At 37.0% G+C, this 21,035-nt stretch overlaps 1 protein-coding gene across 1 annotated transcript in view; it reads left to right on the forward strand.

Moving 5' to 3' along the window:
• The first annotated feature begins 1,779 nt into the window (after positions 1-1,779).
• THSD7A (thrombospondin type 1 domain containing 7A) overlaps positions 1,780-21,035 on the forward strand; it is a 264,728-nt gene continuing 245,472 nt past the window's right edge. Inside the window, exons 1-3 of the mRNA XM_021538341.2 lie at positions 1,780-1,841; positions 3,157-3,256; positions 13,531-13,612. The gene's annotated coding sequence lies outside the window, so the exon portion shown is untranslated. The remainder of the gene's footprint in view (positions 1,842-3,156; positions 3,257-13,530; positions 13,613-21,035) is intronic.

Here is a 21,035-nt window from a genome sequence, read left to right on the forward strand (position 1 = left end):
TAAAAAATAAACAAGTTAAACCTGATTTTCCCTAGAGTTTGCAGCAAAGTTAGGAAAGGCAATACTTGTGTGCAAGGATGTTTCTACATCACATACTGAAGCATTTTAAAGATGATTCAGGGTAGAGTGCTCAAAAAAATCCAAATGCAGATTTTTAAAAAGAAGGCACATTTGATATTTTGTACATTGGTTTTCCTAAATCTAATAAAAATCACAATTATTTTTCTAAAATAAGCTTTTAATAATGGATATTAAACTGGTAAGCCTGGTGAACATTTAGTTTACATGTAAGGAGTTAATATTTCAATATTTTTTAAATGACTATTGTAAACTCTGTTTTGAACAGTGATCTTGCTAATGTGATAGAACAGATACCATTATTGGATTTATAGAGCAGGTTTCTGTAAAATTCTGAATATTGCTGTAGATTGATCACATTATTGCAGGACATGCAATCAAGCTTACAATTACTCAGTCATAGGTATTGGGGCTAAGCTTATGTTTACACATGCATTTGACACATCAATCAATATGTTACCATGGAAGATTTACTGAAGTTGATCATACCATAACTCATTTTTGCTATGGGGAAAAAAAATAGGGGAGACAAATAGGAAAAGTTCTTCTCTCCACTTGGACTATTTAGATTACACAGAATGTCTAATGTTCCTTTAGGAGTTATGAATAAAAGTTGCATTGATTCACTCCTTTCCTCAAAGTGAATGAAGAAAAAGAAAACCTAAATAAAAATATTTTGCTGCAGTAGTTACTGCAAATAAAGTTAATCTGCTGGAGATACCAAGACAAGCCTATTAACCAGCAACTTTTTCTGCTTATTTCAGAAAGGGCATTAAAGCAGTGGTTTCAGTACTTGTTTGCCTGGCTTTGCTTCTCATCCATGTCCTGAAGGACAAGAGGTGTGAAGAGTCTAGTTTATTTTCTGGGCTTGAAGTTTCTGACATCCAGAAAGGAAAATCAAATATTTCCATTATTTAGAACGAGAAATGTAACAATGATTGGAAAAGCTTTTCATGATATTAAGTGAATATTTGTCTTTCTAAGATACACTTCAGGAAAACGTATGAGGTTCTGTCATTGACTGTTTAATAATTCCAGACATCGATGATTTACGCCAGACCTGGAGAGCGCAGTGTTTGCCTGCCATCTGTCCCAGCTAATCTCCAAATTCCATCTACAAACGTGGATGACTTACAACTTCCCTGATTAATGTCATCTATCATTTTCTTCATAACACAGAGCAATTAATCTCGGCTGGTCCCAGGGGTCCGCCGCAGTAATAGGTTTGTGGGGGGTAGAAAGAACCCGCAAAACTCTGTTTGGAAAGAACACCCTTTAACACCCTTTCCTCACCCCCACCCCACCCCCTCTTTTATTCTTCTTTCTTTATTATTCCTTTTTGTGCGTGTGTGTGTCTTTTTCCCCCCTCCCGTCTCTCGCCGCTGTCTGACACCCGTGTCGGGGCGCCGGGAGCTCCGCGGCCGTGGGAGCGGGCGCGGTGCCGCCCGCGGGCGGGGGCCGGGCCCGGGCGCGCCGCTCCCGATCCCGCAGCCGAGGGGCAGCGGCAGGTGCCCGCACGGGCCGGGCGGAGGAGGACGGCCGGGAGAAGGCGAGAGGGCGGCCGCAGCTGCATTGCGGATGGAGCCGCTGGCTCCCGGGGAGGGGCGGCCGCGTGATGCCGGGGGCGGGTGGAGGCCCGCGGAAGGCGGCGTGGGCGGCGCGGGGCACCGGGGCCGCGGAGCCTCCGCCCCGCCGCAGGAGGGAAGGAGGGAGGGAGGTGCCAGCGCCGCGTCCCGGCGCGGGCAGCGGAGCGGCGAGGGGCGGTGAGTGCGGCGGGCGGGCGCTCAGGCAGCCGGGCTGCGGCGTCCTCCCGCTCCGGGGCAGCGTCTGCCCTCCGCGGGCGCGGAGCCGCCGCAGGGCGGTGCGGGGATGGGGCGGGCAGCTGCTTGCGGGCGGCCGCGGAGCCGGGCTCCCACCTGCGTCCTCCCCTTCGCTCTCTCCTCTCCGCTCGGCTCGGTCGCACCCGGACCCTGCCCCGCTGCCGCCTCCCCGCTTGCCCCGGCGCGGCTGCGACCGCCTGGGAGTTGCCGCATCCTGGCTGTTCCCGACGTGGAGCTGCGAAGGGGCCGGGCGGGAGGCTGGGAAAACTGTTTGCTCAGAGATCTTGTAGGTGTCACGCAGAGTTTAGCACTCAGCACAGCTGCTCAGCTGTGGATACGCTCTTGGTGGGGAGGCAAAGCGAAAAGGCATGACGTGAAGCCATGCCTATAAAAAGTAAAAGGGTCATCAGAACGAGTTTGCCTAGCGCCCTGTGAGCGAGCCTTTGGCCCGGGACTGAAGCTGTCAGTGTACTTTGTGAAGCAAATAATTGATATTTTAAGAAAAAAGGCTCTCGTTTGTCAGGTTAATTTGTGCGTGCTGTAGGAGCAGGGCTGTAGTTGCGCCCTTTAAACACGCAGCAGTACCGCTCCGCGCCTGGGAGCGCTCGGTGCTGCTCCTGACGTGCGTTTTGTAACGGGACCGGCGGAGCTGATGCTGCAGGAGTAGCGAAGCGGCATCTGTAAAGAGACCAGAGGGCGTGGGGACAGGCATATCGCATACGCTTAGGCGACTTCTGGGGCTCTCTTAAACAAACAAAAGGAATTTAAAGAACAGGATATAATTAAGAAAGAAAATAACTCTTGTAAAGGCTGTTGGCATAAAGTTAAATTCAAGTCGCTTTTAATAATTCAACCTAAGTGAAATGTAAATCTGTGTTATTATAGAAACTGAAAAAAAGTGGTTCTGGGTTATGGATGTGGCTTTCTATGTTGTATGAACTATTTCATGTCTAACACTGAGATTGGGAGGCTTAATTCTGAGTGAATTTTCTGATGTGGCTACATCTAACAATTGATAAATTAACACTAAGTTCAAAGAAGCTGCACTGAAGAAAGCTGGTTTAACAGACTTATACTTCACTAAAATGTCTACTTTATAAAAATTGATCAGGTCAGCCTTTAGTTTTAATGTCTGTAAGATAACATATGAAAATAATTTGCTGCTTATGTTTAGGTCACAGGACCTGTATTGTCCTTTCCTGGCTTTAGTTCTGTTTTCCAAAGACTTTATTGAAAAAGCTGTTTTTCTTTTTTCTAGGAGGTCTCTTTGAGAGTATCTGGAAGACAGTTGGGGACAAATGTTATGAAAGTCGCTTGAGAACATGATGCTGTGCTCTGGGAGCAGGTGATTTTCTTAGGTACACATTGTCCATGGCTTGTTCCCATTTCAGCTATACTGTTGACTTTATTTTGGAATGACTCACTTTCTCTTAAGGCCATTGGTATAACATGAGATAATATTTGAAGACATTCTTAAAAAATCCAAGCTTATGTGACTGGTTAATTTTGTGAGTCCTCTTTTGACTTGAGATCCAGAAGGACTGTAGAGATGTTTCTTTTTGTTAAGCTGTCGGATGTTCCATTGGTTTTATGGCACTACTCTGGAGTAATGCAAGTTTTCTGGTGAGATGGTAAGGGCTCTCACTCATCACTACTTTGTCTCCTTGGAACAGATTAAGTATTTATACTGTTAGGGGCTTACTTTTGTAAACAAAGGAATTTAGAGTATCTTTGCAACTACCAAATTATTTCTGATGTTTTACAATTCATTTTCCTGGGCAGTACAAAATACCAGAAATTCCAGCTGTGGTTAGGCACTTGGATTCCACATTTATCTTCCCACATTGTGCATTTTATGACAAGGAGGAGTAGTGGGAAGCTGACAAAGTGATAATACTCTGACATAGCACTTCTATAGGCTATATATCACACCAGTGTACCATATATTACAGCAATCATATGTAGTGTATCTGTCACAGCTGGTCATAATAGCTGGAGGGAGTGATCTAGGATTGCTGCAGTCAGGCCTGCCATCCAAATCCACAAGAGAACAACAAAGTCTTTATTTGGATCCTATTGCAACAGTAATGTGGGCAGTAGAAAAAGGGATAACTTTATTGACTAGATTGTATATGATACTAAAATTTTTACTGAATAAAGAATTCAGTTGAAGTACTACAATCCCAGGCTTTCCATTCTTTGTAATTCTTTCGGTCAATGTGTGTCAGGTGAAATACCCTTTCACTTATGCCTTCCTGACTGCTTTAAATTTTAAAGGTGTAAGTCATTGGTTTATCACACTTAATCACTAGTTAATCAATATCCCAAGTGTATTTGGAATGTAATCAGGAAAAAAAAAAAGTTCTTGTTTTAACAGCTGAAAACTGTATTAAATTGATTTTTAACCATAGCAGTCTACATTTTCCAGCTCTATTTTGTTAGACTGACAAGTAAAATTGTAGATAATATAAAAGATATCCTAGAATTTCATACTTTAATAATTTGAAAAAAGTCTTTGCTTTTTCATTTACTTTATTTTGTGCTTAATACTTTTACCTGACAGAGGTTGAAACCAGGATGAAATGTCTTGTGAAGGAGATGCAGGAAATGTTGAGCCTAGAATGCTATTATTCACACAGATCACAGGTTTCAGTCTGCTATGATGGATTGTGCTGCTGTAAAAGTTACTCTTCCTCTCAAATGCAAAACTATTCATGAGCTAAATATATTCAATATCTTCTTTGAGCTGTTAGTTTATCATAAGCATAGAATGCCTGTCAAAACTGTGTCCTCAACTCAAATTACCACGTACAGGGAAGGTATCCAAATAATATAAGAAGTGGTTGTCACATTTATTTCATTCACAGACGATGGGCAATTTTACAGTAGAGTCAATTTGCCATGTAAATTTTGGTTTCAGCAGGCTAGTTTTTCTTAATTTGTGTGTTAGACCACTTGGAAATAATTTGCGTATTACAAGTAGAAAATTACTTTTGTAGCACAGGAATATCCCCTTTAACTTTCATATGGTTGGCTGATGGTGTATGGATATATAAGAGCTTTCTTGAAATTTATGTATGAAAACCAAGTCTCTCTTTCCACAGTTGTCCTTATCTCCTCTGTTGTATATTTGGCAATGATGTTAAATATTCAAGTTGCTGAAGTTGAGGTGTTTGAATGGTGCTGTAGTTAATTCATTATCTTCATATTCATATATGAATATATAACCTTTATAAGATTTGTTCTGTGATAGAAACTTGGAGAAGAAAGAAAGGAAATATTCACCTGAATGGTCAAAATAAAGTAGCAGTGGAAAAAGTAAAATCTAACCTTATGATGCCTGTGTAAAGAGGGTTCTGAAATATTTGATAAAAATAATAGTATAAACTCACACTTTATGATGAGAGGAAATTTTCTGATCACTCATCTTCAAGAAGAAACAGCTGAAATTGGGTCAGGTGCTGTACAGGGCTAATAGGATGGTCTGGTCATGAGGAGATAAAAGAGGTCCTGATTTGTTTGACCAAGTGAAATGAAAGCTATGTAGGACATAGACTCCATCTGCAAACTTGGGGGAGCATCAACAGAAGGGAACCAGAGGCTTTTGGTAAAGAACATTGCTGTCAGGAGAACAACTAAGTGCTACCCTTGAAAAAATTGTCTTGCAGAAATTTGGAGAACATCCTCCTGTAGGAACACATGGGTTGTGGAACACCCAGAGGCAGCAGAGAGTGGTTGGGAAGTACTGCAGGACTTTTGAGATGGAGTTTGTCTATTTTTCCAGAAGGGATTATATGTGCCCAGGGAGTGTTTGCATTTAGCTTGTGTCAAAGCTTTAAATATCATGCCATGCAGCATGCCAGTCCATCTCTCCTTTCAGGATGTTTATCATGAAGCTTCAGAAACTCTTCATTGTTTTTTGGTGCTTGCCACTGTTCAACTCCTCTTGAGTGATTGTTCTTCTATGTCAGCTATAAGCTGCTTGCTGCTTCTTAGCAGGCTCAAGCTGCATTGTGTGCAGCCTGCCTTTCTATTCTTGGTTCTCTTGCCTTTGCTTCAGCAGCCCTCTGGGCTCTCTGAAGTGGGACATAAATCTCTTCTGCTCTCTCACTCCTCAGCCTGTGCTTAGGTCTGGCTCTTCCTCTGAATGGCCTTATACACTCCTATAAATTTCTTCTGAAAACAAATAATATTCAAAATGTTTTCAAGTGAGAGCCATTTTATAAAGGAATATGAAAAAATGGCCAATGGAGACATTTTTAGGCATTCTTCTGTCACCCTCACATACCAAGGGCAGCGAAGAAAGTGAATGTAGTAGTTTGTGGAGCTAAAATTCTGCTAAAAATGACAATTTTAAAATAAAATACAAGTTTAAAATCTACCAAATCTTGTTGGCTTTTTTGTCTCTCATTTTATGTTGTGTGTAAGAGAGTGTAATTTTGCTTTTGTGTAGCATGCTGGCATCTCTGGTGGAACCACTCACATTTCAGACAATAGCACAGGCTTCTCTTTATCTCTCTTGTTCCTTAGAGAAGTCTTTTGAATCCATTTAGCAACCATAGCAGAATATGTGCTGTACTCTTCCTGCTTCAAGTCAGGATGTCAAAGTTTGCCAGACACTGCTCTGTCCCTCGGAGGCTCCTTAGGTAAACTGTATACTGTGGGACCACTTGTTTGTCTGTTTGGGTAGAAAAAGGTTTACTTCTAATGTAATTTTATTTAGTAGAAAGATACCTTACATGAGTAATTTTAAGTAGAATCCAGCTGGAAGTCTTTCTCTCTTCCCTGGCCCAAGATGTGATGGTGGTAGCAGTATGGAAGTGGAAGTCTAAAAGTCATCAAACAGTTGAGTTTGAAATAGGGGCATGTTAACCTGAGCCAGAGTGAAAATAGCTGTGAGACTCATATTTATGCCATGGTTAGGAGACCTGGATGATTTTTTTTTTTTGTTATGTTTATGAAATTAATTGCCTCCTCTCTGGCTATTTGTATCCATTGTCTTGGTTACTGTCCGCTCTTTTGGTTTTATTTTTAATTAAGTAACATCTCCCTTTTATTCACTATTCACTTTATTTCACCTACTCTTATGTCTTTTAGTGTCTGCAACTCCAGAGGCAGTGGAAAGCTTATATTTGAATTTTTAAGCAAATGCATCTGCTGGGTGAAAATTCTAAGTGTATAGGGTCTCATAGAATTATATTGAAGTATACATGGGTAACTTACAAGTACTTGGTTTTTAATAATACTTCTGGACAGAAATTTCATGGAGTCTTTAGTATTACTGTAGCTTAAAATTTTAGCTGGGTTATAAAATTATTTAATTTAATTTCTTTCCACCTGAAGGAGGAAATAAACACATGGTTCTTGCCTCAAGTAATGTATTATGTACTATATGGGGTCTTTACTATGCAAATATTGAATTGTGCTATCTATCAGAAATGCAGATAATTCTATTGAAATTTGTAATGTCCTTGGGAGGCAAAACTGCATATCATAACAAGAACAAAAAAGGCGTTAAATGAATTTACTAATTTTAATTTTAAAAATTATTATATCCTATATTTATTGATCTTTCTCTTTTCTTTGTGTTTTTCTAAGCTTTATGCTTTTTTTTTGTTTGTTTGAGGGAAGATAATAAAAGTGAGGAGAAGTCTACCTCAGATCAGTTAGTAACAATTTTATTATGTTTTCCGTTTCCTTAATGCATGTATAGTTTTTACAGTCTTACTTTGAAATTAGCCAATAAATTAAGAAACTAGTCAGAAATCTATATTTTTAAAAAATGAGCATTATAGAAATATGCTTCTGGGTGCTGTGAATTTTCTTTAAAAAATATGCTAGTCAAAGTATTTTGCCTGCTTTTCTTTCAGGGGGACCTAAAGTATTAACGCAATATTTTATATTCCCCCCAAGTCTTTAAGAGCTCAGTTTTGTCACTGAAGGGAGATATATTCTCCCACTGACTTTAATGTGTGTAAGACTGGATTCCAGTAATTCAGTAACTATATAATATGATGGTGTTCCTCCAATTAGATAAATACAAGAAAGATGAATCTTAAAATAATTGAGGACAGATCAAGATGTTCTGAGAAATCCACTAGAGTGACAATGTGATTATGTGGATTATCAGTTGCATGTAAAGGATGATGGATAGAAATCCCAGATAGAAACAGTTGTAATAATATACCTTTTGTGGTCTCTGAAATTAATTTAATAAATGTTTTGGAGATTGACTAATACACAGATAGTGACCTTTTTGTTTAGGTCAGTGCGAAGTCAAATATATCTTGGAGATTAGTATTGATCAGAATAAAGCCAAAATCAATCTTGAATTTTGAGGGTCATTACACTTGGAAATAGGATGCAATACTGCAAATGTTGGCTTGTGGAAGGCTCTTACAGCAATAATGGGAAAATAATCTTTTACAAAGGTGCAATGTCTAAAAAAACAGATCAACTGCTAAAAGTGTGGTTATTTAAATAAGTAATAAATTCAGCTCCTTTCAGCTTTCCTTAGTTCAAGAGATGATATCAACAAAAAGTTGTTTTTATTACCATTAAAGTTGGTAATGAAGTTCCTTTTTGCTTCAGTGCTGGAGGGATTTTGCCCTCCCTGTTTGGAAGCCATAAGATGGTGTTTAGGAAAAGGTTAACCTATGTTTGTTTAGGAAAAGGTTTAGGAAAAGAAGTAAATTACAAGACAATGTACCTTTGGAATATTGCATAGCAAGTATAATCAATTTAAATGAAGGGGAACTTGTGCTGCTTGCTATATCAGAAATCTTTGAGCAGAACTTCTTGGTTTTGTCTTTAATAGATTTTTTTTTGTTGATTTTTGTCTGGTATAAATCTCTGGCCACTGTATCTCATTTAAAAATAACCTGGTGGAAATTTTTAAGGATCAACAGAAGTGAGTCTGTGAAGATTTGAATTGACTGAAATGTCTATCCTGTGTTAAGTAAAATGTTGCAAATGGTATTTTGTAGAAGATTCCTCTGTAAAAGATAAAGCTTTCCCCCTTATTTTCAGAACCCGTTAAAAAATGAACGTTGTTTTGTTTATTTTCTGTACAGAAGTCATCTTTTGACAGAGAACACTGGATGATGTTCTCCACAATTAATTGCTACAACTACATTGATATTTGTGATTATACTTTGGGCTGTCACCTAGGCTTATATATTGAAATCTCAAAAACTATATGTAAGCTGATAGATTATGCATTTATATTTATTTTGAAATGGATACATATTTCTAATCTTAATGATGTGTTTGAATGTAAATAAAAGTCTCTGTATCTGTGTGCATATGCATGATTCAGGGACAATGTACCATTGTCCTTGAAAATGAAAGCCCTGTATAAATGCAAGGTATTGATATTGGAAGTGATCTTCAAAGCTGCTCCATTTAAAGATATTTAACTATTAATAATGAGCTACATTCCAGATACATTAGTTCATATTCTGAGAGATCAAAGTGCCAAGATTATAGATAGCAGTTTTCAGGCTATAAAAGTCCTTTTACCTGAGCAGCTCGTCTTATCAGTGGACTTCTCTTGAATTTCTCATAATAGATATCCTCAGAGAAAATCTGTGGTGGGTATATTAAGAGATTTGCTTTATTTGTACCTGAAAGACTTGGAAATGTATTAGCAGAAATCTAGAGAGGACTAATATATGCCAAATTTTGCTACAATAATATTTGTTTTGGCAGGCTCAGCCAAAAAAAAAGACAGTAAATCATCAGAAATCCCTCATAAGTGATTTTCACAATAATATTGCTTAATAATCTGAATGAAGCTACTTTTAAAAATATCTCAGAAAATTGGACTTTTAGAGTAGAAATATTGTCCTGAAATATTTGGATGGAATTTGCAAGATGATTTTCCAATGGACATTCCCACATTGTATAGTGTATGGGTCAGTTTTACTAAGTAGGGAATGTTTGTTCCCAACTGTTCCCCATTCCTCTGTTTCAAGTACTAACAAGAGAAGATACTAGAATTGAGTTAATTTTCATTGTTTAGGTTGTCAAAAGAAGGAATTTGTATAGTAATTATAATAGTAAATGTATATATTCTGATTTTTAATGTTTCTGTTTTCCTTCAATGAAACTAATGAATAGTGATCAGAAACAAATAGTGATTTTTCTGTTGCGCTCAACCTTTATATTAATACTTCTTTACTCTAGCAATTATTAAATAAAACACATAAAGCACTAATCTACATGGAGCTGACTAGTGAACCCCAAGTGCCTGTGAGTTCTTCACATCAATCTTCTCTGAGTATGGAATTCAAATGCTAATATATTTAATATGCAAGACCTTTAATGCAGAAAAAGATATTTATTGAAAAGTGATGCAGCCACCTGATTAATTTTAGTTAGTTTTGAAGAGCCCACTCAAAATGGGTCAGGCTTGCACTATTTGAGCTGACTTTGAGAAAGTTTGGAGGCAATAGGTAACTTGACCTATATTTTTAAACTGGGACTTTAGAAACTGGGCTGAAGGAAGAATTTTGTAAGCTTTTTTCTATGCATGGAAATATTGAGGATTGGACACTGACTTAATCTTGTTCTAAGAATTCATATATTAAATGTGCACCTGATTTATTTCCTCATCTGAGAGTTTTAAGTGAAGTTCATTATAATTTTATCCGTGTAAAAGCAGAGGAGGCTCAAATTGCATTTAGCCAGGCATGTGTCTATTAAAAATGTCTATTGTTTGTCTGAAAAGTGATGCCTTCTGATTTTCAATTGTTTGTTGCTTTTTTCAGTAATTGAGTATTTTAGAAGTAAAACTTTTATTTTAAAAAGATTAAGAACGTTACAGAACTGATACTGTGTTGCAAAGTGCTGCTGCTTTGATTGTTGTCACGAGTCTCCAATTGTCTTTTGCTTCAGTTCTGCCTCGAGCTATGTTAATATGCTACAGTTTCTCAGAAAACACATCATAGTCCAGATCCTTTGCTTGTGCTAGTAACTGTTCATCACAGAAGACACAAATGGTCTGACTTTTGAGTCTGAAAAGTCAGGCAATTCTTCAGTATTTCTGAAGAACTGTTCTCCAATTGAAAAGAATGTGTGGTAAGACTACAAGAAGAGAATATTTTGACAGCCTTCAATATATGAAACACATTCATGGTATTTAATGATTTATGCTTTATTGCCTTCTGTAATCCTCATTTTTACCAATTTATGGAAATTTCAGTCTATTCTTTATTTAACTCCTCTGTTAATAGCATTAGTAAAAGCATGACATTAGTAAAGGCCTGCTAGTGTTATGACTTGGTGTATTGCTTTTTTTACTCCTTGCCATCAGAATACAAAAGAGTTTGAGAAAGAAGAGGTATTTACCCTTAGTTACTGCAGTTTTTCTTTTGCTGATCTAGATTGTTTTCTCCTAATTTTTCCAGGCCTTTCAAAATCCTCTACTAAGTCCCAATAGCTCTTATTTGCTAAGATTTCTGCATAAAAGCATGGCCTTATGTTTTTCTTCTATAGGAGGCACCTGTAGTATCCAAGTGTAGATTTATGCTTGGGTTTTTTGGCATTGACTACCACTAGTATTCTTCTGTAATTCGGTTTTTTACATGCTGACTTAGTAAGGCTTTAAAAGTTTCCTGTGAGCATGTACAAGGACCACTTGAAAACTGAGGAAGGTGGATGTAGAAATCATCCAGCACACAGAAAATGATGGCATAATCTGATCAGCTGATACCAAATACATTGTAAAACTTTAGATGGGGTCCTTTTGGACTATTTTATATTCTCTTTACACCATTTGCAATACGTTAAATCAAGCTGCTTTCTAGACAAACATCTTCCAAGTAACAGATTGCAACAAATGTACTTTTGTGGGTATCTGTTAGAAAATGTAGTGGTTTTCAGGTACAGTTTTTCCTGCCCCATTCAAGTTTTTAGGAGCACTTGGGACTATCACTTTTTTCTTTAGTTTTCCAAAAGAAGCTTGTCAAGACATGGAGAGAACATCTTAACTCTCTGTTGTGATGGCAGTAGATTTGGTGACCTAACTGCTTAGTGATTCATTTGAAGCAAACTTATTTGGGGAAAAGAGCAAGTATTTTACACAGTTTTGCTACAATCAGCTTTCAAGTGGCAATTCTTTGTATGAGAATAGAAGTTTTACTCATGGATAGCAGTGGTATTATTACTTGCCTCCCATCTGAATGCTGCAGGGTCTTTGTGTATGCTTGAGGCATAACTTGTCATAGAAGTGCTACTGATGAAACAAAAGCCCTTTCCTATTTTTTTCTCATAATTGCCAAATAAGAGGTACAGACAATGAAGACTAACAATGCTTACTATAATAATGTAAAAAAAAAATCATGCTATTCAACTAAATAAATTAGAACAGTTTTGTTGCTTAACTTCTGTGATTTTCTTTTTTTTTTTAATAAGTTTTTTTCTGTGTAATACTGTGGTTAGCCCTACAAGCAGTTTCCTAGTATAATATCTTTATATGGACTGAACCATATAAAGATATGGTTTAGCCATGGCAGGCAATTGCAATTCAGTGCATGTGGTGTGGGAAGAGTGGCTTTGGATAAAATCAATTTGTGAGGCATTAAAAAAATTAACTTCTGTCATTTTTGTTTGCTTCTTCCTCATGAACAAAGGAAACTTGCTTTTGGAAATATAAATGGAAATGTATGCTAATGAGTAGAAAATTCCTTTATGTACTCAAAAAGAGGGTTACAGTACCAAGAAGAACTGAGATTCTGGTTTCAAGCTTCATCAGCTGAAGTATGCTGTTTGAAAAAAAATCTGCCTCGGGTCACAGCTAAAACATTTATTTAACTAGTCTCATTATAAAGCTTTATAGACTTCCAAGAGAAATTAATAATTCAAAAGGACATCTGTTAGTAAATAATTTAAATAACCATTTTTAAGCTAACAGTCATTAGTTACCTGTGTAATATTTCTGAAAAACTGTTCTCCAATTGAAAAGAATGTGTGGCAAGACTACAAGAAGAGAATAATTTGACAGTCTCCAGTATATGAAACACATTAATAGTATTTAATGATTTATGCTTTACTACCTTCTGTAATCCTCATTTTTACCATTTGACCTTCAGAGTATATTGTGCTAATTAATTGCATAAAACTGAAGCCTCTGTAAAAAAACTGTTACTTGCATCTGAGACTTGTCAGTAATTGTGAGCCTCAATTAGTCTTTCATACATTTGATTTTATGGATCTCTGCTCTAACCACTCTGTATGCATTTCTCTTTCATGATGAAAGATACTTTTTTAAAATATAAAAGTCACAGCATAATCTTTGAGCATTCCATGTTGTTATACCCTAATGTCTTTTCTATTTTTTCTCTGTACTGGTATAAAATATACAACAACCAGAATTTGAGCTACTTTCATAAAGTTGCATTTTGAGGATTCTTGGTTTGTTACCGAAATCTTTTCCAATTAAATCTCCTCCCACTCTGTCCCATTGCCAAAATGAACAGATTTTTTTCTCTGCTGCTGGACATCAAGGAGGCATTTTCAGATTGCTGTTCTTGATGACTCTAAAATGCCATTCTCATAACCTGGTATAGAGCCCATATGTGTTGGGGGTTGTGTGTGTGTATTTTTGTAATGCATCACTTTATGTTTATAGGCAGTGGATTTCACCTGTAATTCAACTTTCCACACTTCTGTGAAAGCCTTCTGCAACTTTGATCATTCTGAATTATTAACAGGTATGTTTTTCCTTCATTACCAATTTTTGAACAGTTAACTTTACTTCACTTACATGTGGAAGTGTAAATATCTCTGTCTATAGATAGATTAAATATATATTAGAGATCATATATCCATATTATATATTTATACTTATGTGATATGTTGTAAGGAATGAATAAATTTCCTTTCTAAATGCAATATATCCTCTTATTCCTTTGTAATTTATGTCTTCTATTGTGTTCTTTGTGCTACTGTTACACACACATACTCATAACTGGTCTATTTATGTTTAATAAAATACCATTTTAGACAAATGTGCATATATATGTGCGTATATGAATTCATATACTCTCATATTTGATTTTATCATAATTGTAAAACCACAGGTATGTTTAATCCTAGCTTTACTGGTAATTTTCATATGTTCTGCTTAATTCTTACACTGCTAGTTTTGTAAAAATATCAGAGAAAATTCCTAATTTTGTAGCTGTTTTTTCTGCTGTCAAAATTATGCTAGTGTTGCATGAGAGCCCTCAAATCTAAGACTTAAATGCTTAAAAATAGCAGCTGGCATCAAAACTAATTTTTAATAATACTACATCTGCAATGTGGATTCACCTGAAGACAGTATGTTTTTTTATTATTTTTTTTGGGGGGGGTCCTGGAATATAAAACTACATTATTTTTATGAAGCTTAAACTTTGTAAAGCTCTGGCTCTGTGGTTTTAACTTTTGCTGCAGTGTGATGGAATAATTGTGTTTTACAAACTCTTCACTGTGATTTTGTAAGTGTTTGGAATAGTGTTTGGTAGAGAAGTTCCACAACTTGAAAATATCACTGAAGCAGAGTCTGCAGAGATGAGTGACATTTCATCCCACCTCTCCTGATGCTCTCTCTCTACAATTGCTGTTGTATCTTGGGGAGAGTTGGTCACAGAAAAGCCAGAAGTATTCATATCTTCTTGAGGTAGTAGAGGAACTGCATAAGGACAAGCAATTTCTGCATGTGTGCCCTCATCAAGGTGCCAGCACTGCCATGGAAGCTGTGTTCATAGGCAGGAGCTTTGCTGAAGGCACAGAGGTGTTCTCTGGGATTTGTGACTCCTCACTGGGAGAAGGTTTCCCTCTGTGGTGTGTCCTGCACATCCATAGCAGAGCATCAGGGACCCGCTGGCAGCCGTGGGCTGTCCCCAGGGCTGTGGTGAAGGGGATGGTTAGAGCCAGGCCAGAGCTGCTCACGTGCTGTCAGGGGTTGTGATTTAAGTATCTTGTTGTCTGTATGCCATAATAATGCTGCTTTGTGTCACACCTGGAGCCTGTCAGATACTGGCAGGGCCCTATTGGCATTCCATGTGGTTACTTCTTAGTGTGTCTGGATGTGCTTCCACACTAGGAATACATAAGCTCATTTAAAATATGGCTCTTAGCCCATGGTGGGTAAGGACATCCTTGTTTGTTGTTTTTCTTGCAGTTGAGTGTGACAAAGAGCCTCTGTTTGTTGAGTAAACTCAGTAAAGGGTTCAGCTGTGTCTGAACAACGGTATTAAGGAATATCAGACTCTCCAAACAACCCAGAAAGGATTATGCCATTTTTCTTTTCCAGCTGAGAGGCTGTATTACCAAAATAAATAAAATTGAAGGAAAACAATTGGATCCTTGTTAAATAAACTTGGAGAGATTTTTGAAATGTGTTTGAAATCTGGATGCCACATTTAAATCTAATTAGACCTGGAAAGATGCATGTGAGATTGAGCCAATGTCTCCCAGTCAACCTTGCACTGCAGTGCTTCCAGCAGAAAGTTGTTGCAATGAGAAGCAGAGTTTGGATGAATTTCTCTTGCTGTTTTGTTTTTAATTTTATTTTGGGGTTTGTGGGTTTTCTTTTGTTTGTTTTTTTCTTTTCTTCAGAGAAGTGCTTCTTAAATACTATTTATATACTGTGACCTCCTGTGTGATATTGATTATATTTAATGTTGAATTAGGGTGCATCTGCATTTGATCTTGAAAAGAATGGGCTGGAAGGCATTGCTTAGGCTTGTAATTGTGCTTTGTATTCATGCTATGATATGTTGCTTCTTGTTAGGAGAAGAACCGAATGTCTGTATGTGTCTTGAAATGGTCCCATTTATTGGATGTGAGTGCTTTTATCTGAATTCCAGTTTAAGCAGTGATGGCAAGGCTTACTCTGAAGATTTTTGATAACAATAGGAATTAATGTAGGAATTATCTTTTCTTGATTTAATCTTGCCTGTCAGCTATGAAGAGTTGTACCTTGTGGTTTGCTCTTTATTAATTAGCTTTTGTCTGGTAAGCACAGGATGGAAAGTTACTCTTGTAGGCAAAGTCAAAACCTCAGAGGGCTGAGGTAGTGCCAATTCTTAGCCCTGGCCTCAGAAGGAGCCAGGATAAGCAAACAATGTTGCCTGTCTTCTGTGATGCTATTTTCTCTATAATTCCTCATCTGAAGGCAGAATTTCTGGGAAAAGTAGACAAATTCATATGAACTTTAGTTTCTCTTGTCCAAGAATCTGATTTACATGAGAGAACTTTTTGTTTGTTAGTGTTAGAAATAATCAAAATAATTAAGACAGGTTAAGACTCTGTGAGTGCTTTTCTATGAGAGATAATTAATAACTAAACCCATGTTTAAAATTTAGTGTTTGCTAAATTATATTCAATTAGGTTGGTAAGAAAAAGAAGGATCTAGCATTTTTATTACTTTTTTTCTTTTAATTTAGAAATTGTTTTCCTTTATGGATGGGCATTTTTCTGCAAGATGTGGTTGTTTCCGTGCATTATATACCATATCTGCTGGAACAGACTTGCTTTTCTGTGTGCTTCTGCTTCTTTTAGCCTTACAAAAATGAACACATTACTTGAAGTTACAAGATGACACATCCTTGAGGTCCTTTCTACATAGGATTAACATCCATCTTCACTTTAAGTCAACCAGAAGTTGTACAGAAAGTGCTGTGCACTTGTTAAACTCTGGACGAGACCTGAACTACTTTCCATTAGTAAATTATTCTTGTTACAGGTTTTCTCTGGCTTTAATACAAAATAGGATTAAAACCTACTGAACTTTAATCCTGTTATAACATTTTGATGCTTCATGTGGTTAGCTGACTCCAAGTATTCTGTGACAAATTTGCCAAATTTTTCTACGGCTGGTATCTCTTAGGGGCCAGTGTTGCACCACCGGTCCCTCTTCAGCCCCTTGCTGTGAAAAATGTTTCACTTTCTTGGTAGCTCTAAATGATAATGCCTTGATTTTAGCGTTTTTGTTGTCCTGTTGCTCGTAGCACTACGAGAAGTTTCTGGGGCAGCAACAACTCAGATTCAGCTTCAAGGGGCGCTGGCCTGCTGACATGGACTGTGTCCCTCTGGGGGTCCTATCAGCGATGCTGTCCTCAGCATTGTTTTTCAAAACATGGTTATTGGTTTAATTTGCTTAAAATTTCCCATAAGGAGAAATAGGCATTAGGCCTTTCTTCCTGGGAGGAATTTGTACCAGGCAAAACCTGTCACAGAGCATTTGCTGCGAACTATCACACAGTTCTGCTAAGAAAAAGAGCAAGTGAAACTAAAATAGTTTATGTCACTATTAAAATTTCACTCAATTTTTCTGTATATGGCATGTGCTTTTAGGAAGACCAGATTCCTTAGGAACCAGGCTGGTTGGTACTTTAAATCCTGAAATCTCAGGTCTCTGACACCTTTGTCTGTCCTGTAGATAGTTTTGTTGTTGAATAAAATCATGAATTTCAATGGGAGTAAGAAGAAAAGTAGCTCTCAGCATATGGAGAATGTTTCCCACAGCGTGGGAAGCCATAGAGAGTAGATGGATTTAATACACTAGAGTGAAATTACTGACCCTGATAAAGACTTTTTCTGGACCCTTGAAGTCATCTTTAATGATATGATCAGTTTTACTACTTGGTGGAGGTTATGCAAATTTAGAGACTGAAATAATGCATAAGATCTAGAGCCACTGTATCTAAAACTTTTGACTAGATCTGGCATGAGATAAAGTGCTCTTCTTGGACTTTCTAGAAGCACTGTTTGTCTGCTGCATGCTGACAGGAGCTAAGCAGTCTTTACTTATTCTTGAATCAGTTCTGGGGAAAGAACACTACTACATAACAGAGAGAATATGTAATTGTTCTAAAGGGTAAATATGTGGGTTTGAAACTGTCTCTTTTTGAACAATTTTCATCTAATATTTAGTACTCAATGCAAATTGAATAACTAAAATTTATTTTGTTTGAATGGACATCACACCAAAAGAGTAACGCAAATACTGAGTTATTGGTGTTTTATAGGAGGGTCAGGAGAGAGAGGATCTGTAAGACTTGGGATCTTTTATTGTTTTCTTCTTTTCAAATCCATGATAAAACTGATCGTGTGCACCTTAGGCAGAGTGTGTTAAGCTGCCACCTGATCAAACCCTATCACTCTTTACTGTAAAGCAACTTCATAATTTGCAAATATTATGAATTATTAATAGTGATTACTTTGTGCTTACATCTGGATTCTGCAAGGATTCATCACCAAAAAAATCCCAGTACAGCAGTACTCTTTAGCAATTCCGTGTCTGAAGTTCTGTTTTATATTTATTAACATATTTTTCATTAAAAACCCTCATATTTTATTACAGTAATCAGACAATCTTAAAAGCATTTCAATTATTGGCTGTTGAGATTATGCCTATTTTTATATAATTGCCTGTATTGTTGACCTTTCTGTGACATTTTCAGAATCAGTGTCACACTGAGTACTGATCTGAGAGTAATTTTTTTTTGGTTATTGGGTTTTGTTTTAAAAGCACTATTAGCTTTATCATTTTACATTGTTTTTCTTTGTAACTGTTTGGACCTTTCCTTTGGGAAGGCAACACTGGGGAGCTCTGTTGGCGTTTTTAATACTTTGGGATGCATGCTTTCTGTTTCTGAAGATTTAAAAACATTGTACAAATGGTCATTATTTAATAACTTATTTTTTAATAACCAGAATGTAGTAATCATAATGATGTAATGATACATCATTCTACTTTCTGTATATGTGGGAGAGACACCTTTTGAACACCTAAAGGACCTTTTGTCTCCTAAAGGCAACTTTATCGGAAGAGAAAATCTTTCAGCTCTGAACTCATTGCTTAGTAACTTTTGTGTGCCTTTTATTTAACTGCCAGAGCATCAGCAGAGTATGTGACTTTGTGAAAGGTGATGCTTTCATTGCTTTCATGACCTGACTAGCCAGGAGAGTTTCAACCACAGCCTTAAGAATTCCAGCTTGGTTGGAGGTTTTTGTTTGGGTGTGGGTTGTTTTTTTTTTTTGTTTGTTTTTTTTTTGGTTTTTTTTTTTTGTCTAATGAAGCTTAATCCAAATAGATTTGTGTTTAAGTGTAATTGACTACAGTTCATTTTCTCAAATCTACCTATGTTGGTAAATTGGGTTTTGTTTTTTACTGAAATATAGAAAGTGTAATGTGGAAGTGTTTTAGGATCTACTCTGTGAATTCTCTTTGAGGTGATTAGAACAGACAGCTCCTGGCCTTGAAATCAACCCAACTAGAGAAGGGATTTTGGTTACTAAGAAATATCACAGCGATAGAAATGTTTCCTTTAGAAAACAGATGAGCTCCTCTTAGTAAAGAGGAGAATTTCTTTAAAACATTGCATTTTTTTTAAAAGGGGTAATGTATATTCTGGTCAAGACCCTGTGGGTATTTTCATCACATTATCTAAACATTTGGGAATCTTTAGGATTGTTGGAAATATTTTGGATTATCTTACCACATGATTTTTATATCTCTTTTTAATGTTTATAAATAAGCATTTTAATATTTCAACTTCTGAATTAAAAGTACATCCCATGATTTTAGGTACTCTATCATGAACTTCTAAGGAAATTGTTTTATTGCTAATGTTTAAATACATTAACTTATATTCACTTATATATTAAATATATTCACTTATATTCTTAATGTCTCTCTGTCATTCTTGGGTGGTATTTTCTTTACTCTGGGAACTGAGCTTGGGTGCTAAAACTGAATATTGATACAATTAGTGCTAGCCCAGTCTAATTTTAATTTTTAATGGTTTTCTTTCCTGTGCTGAATTATAGTAGAGAAAAACCACTGTGAAATAAATCAAATAACTTGATGAAAAACAACATGCCAGTTGGTCAGAACAGGGTGATAATAATACAATATCATTATCAAAAGTGTGTACTAATCAAGAGTAGATCTTATGAAATCTCTTATTTGGGGAGTAATTTAATTATTTGAGTAATATAGATGTCTTTGAAAAATGTAATATAAGGAATTGTTAAATATTGAAATACTTAGACATCATCATCACTTTGAGAAATTTTGTCATTACCTGTGGGACTATGGGTTGGCATGAAAACATTTATTTGATCATATTGGTCTGTAACAGATTTTAAATTATGAGGAAGCCCCAGTGAGCTGTTCATGCAGAAGTACCTATTAAAATGTTTCACCCCAAACTTGCCAAGTCTGAGATGTGGCACTGTGTGTCTCATGGTAAGCTCTTTCAGAGCAGAGAGAGGGGACCCTGGGAGGGATCATCAAGAGGATGTTTGGGTCATTGTGTGTGGTCCTTGCTGCCTGCTTGGAGCCATGCAGGAGGCTGCTTCTCCAGAAATGACATCTCACACAAACTGCTTTCAGGTGATTTACTGTTGAGATGCCTTTGGATCTCAGTGGAACTGCTTGGCAGGGTTTTGGGCTTTGTACTTTGAAAACAGAAGCCCTTTCTCTCCGAGGTATAAGTGACAAGTTGATATCGAGGCAGAGCCTTCAAAAGTGTGTTTTGTTCATCAACTGATGGAATGTGTGAGGCTGCCTCCCTTAACACATGGTAACAAAACAGATAAAAGCTCTTATATGGTGTTTGATAACATCTTTGAAGGTCTCAGGGAAGCCCGTTAACAGTTGGTTATATGTGGGATTGTCTTCCATACAGTCTTTCAACAAAGAAGTTACAAAAATAAATCCTATCAGTTTTTCAGGAAGGAACATGAAAATGAAGGTTGCTAAGAACCTGTGAGCAGTCTGTTATAACAAATGAGTGCCAGGAGATGTGGGCTTGCTTCAGGGTCTTTGCTACCGCAGAGCATTTTAAGACAAGTATTGTAATTTGATCATAAAAGGAGTAAGTTGAAAATTGTATCAGAAATCACAGAGCAGTTGTGGATATTATTTGTGTTTGACTGACAATATACCAGGGAGAGAATGTAACGATACATCCTTGTCATTCAAAGGTGTTATTTTTAGTCTTTCACAGCTGTTTTCGTCTCCACCACTGTAAATCATTCATACATCATAAACAATTTATGCTGTGCATATTTGTTCCTGAAGTATGAATTGGAGTATAAAATTTGTTATCACCCTACTGGTGTCAATTTAATACATAC

This window comes from Lonchura striata, chromosome 1 (assembly GCF_046129695.1).
Source record: "Lonchura striata isolate bLonStr1 chromosome 1, bLonStr1.mat, whole genome shotgun sequence".
NCBI classification, from domain to species: Eukaryota; Metazoa; Chordata; class Aves; order Passeriformes; family Estrildidae; genus Lonchura; species Lonchura striata.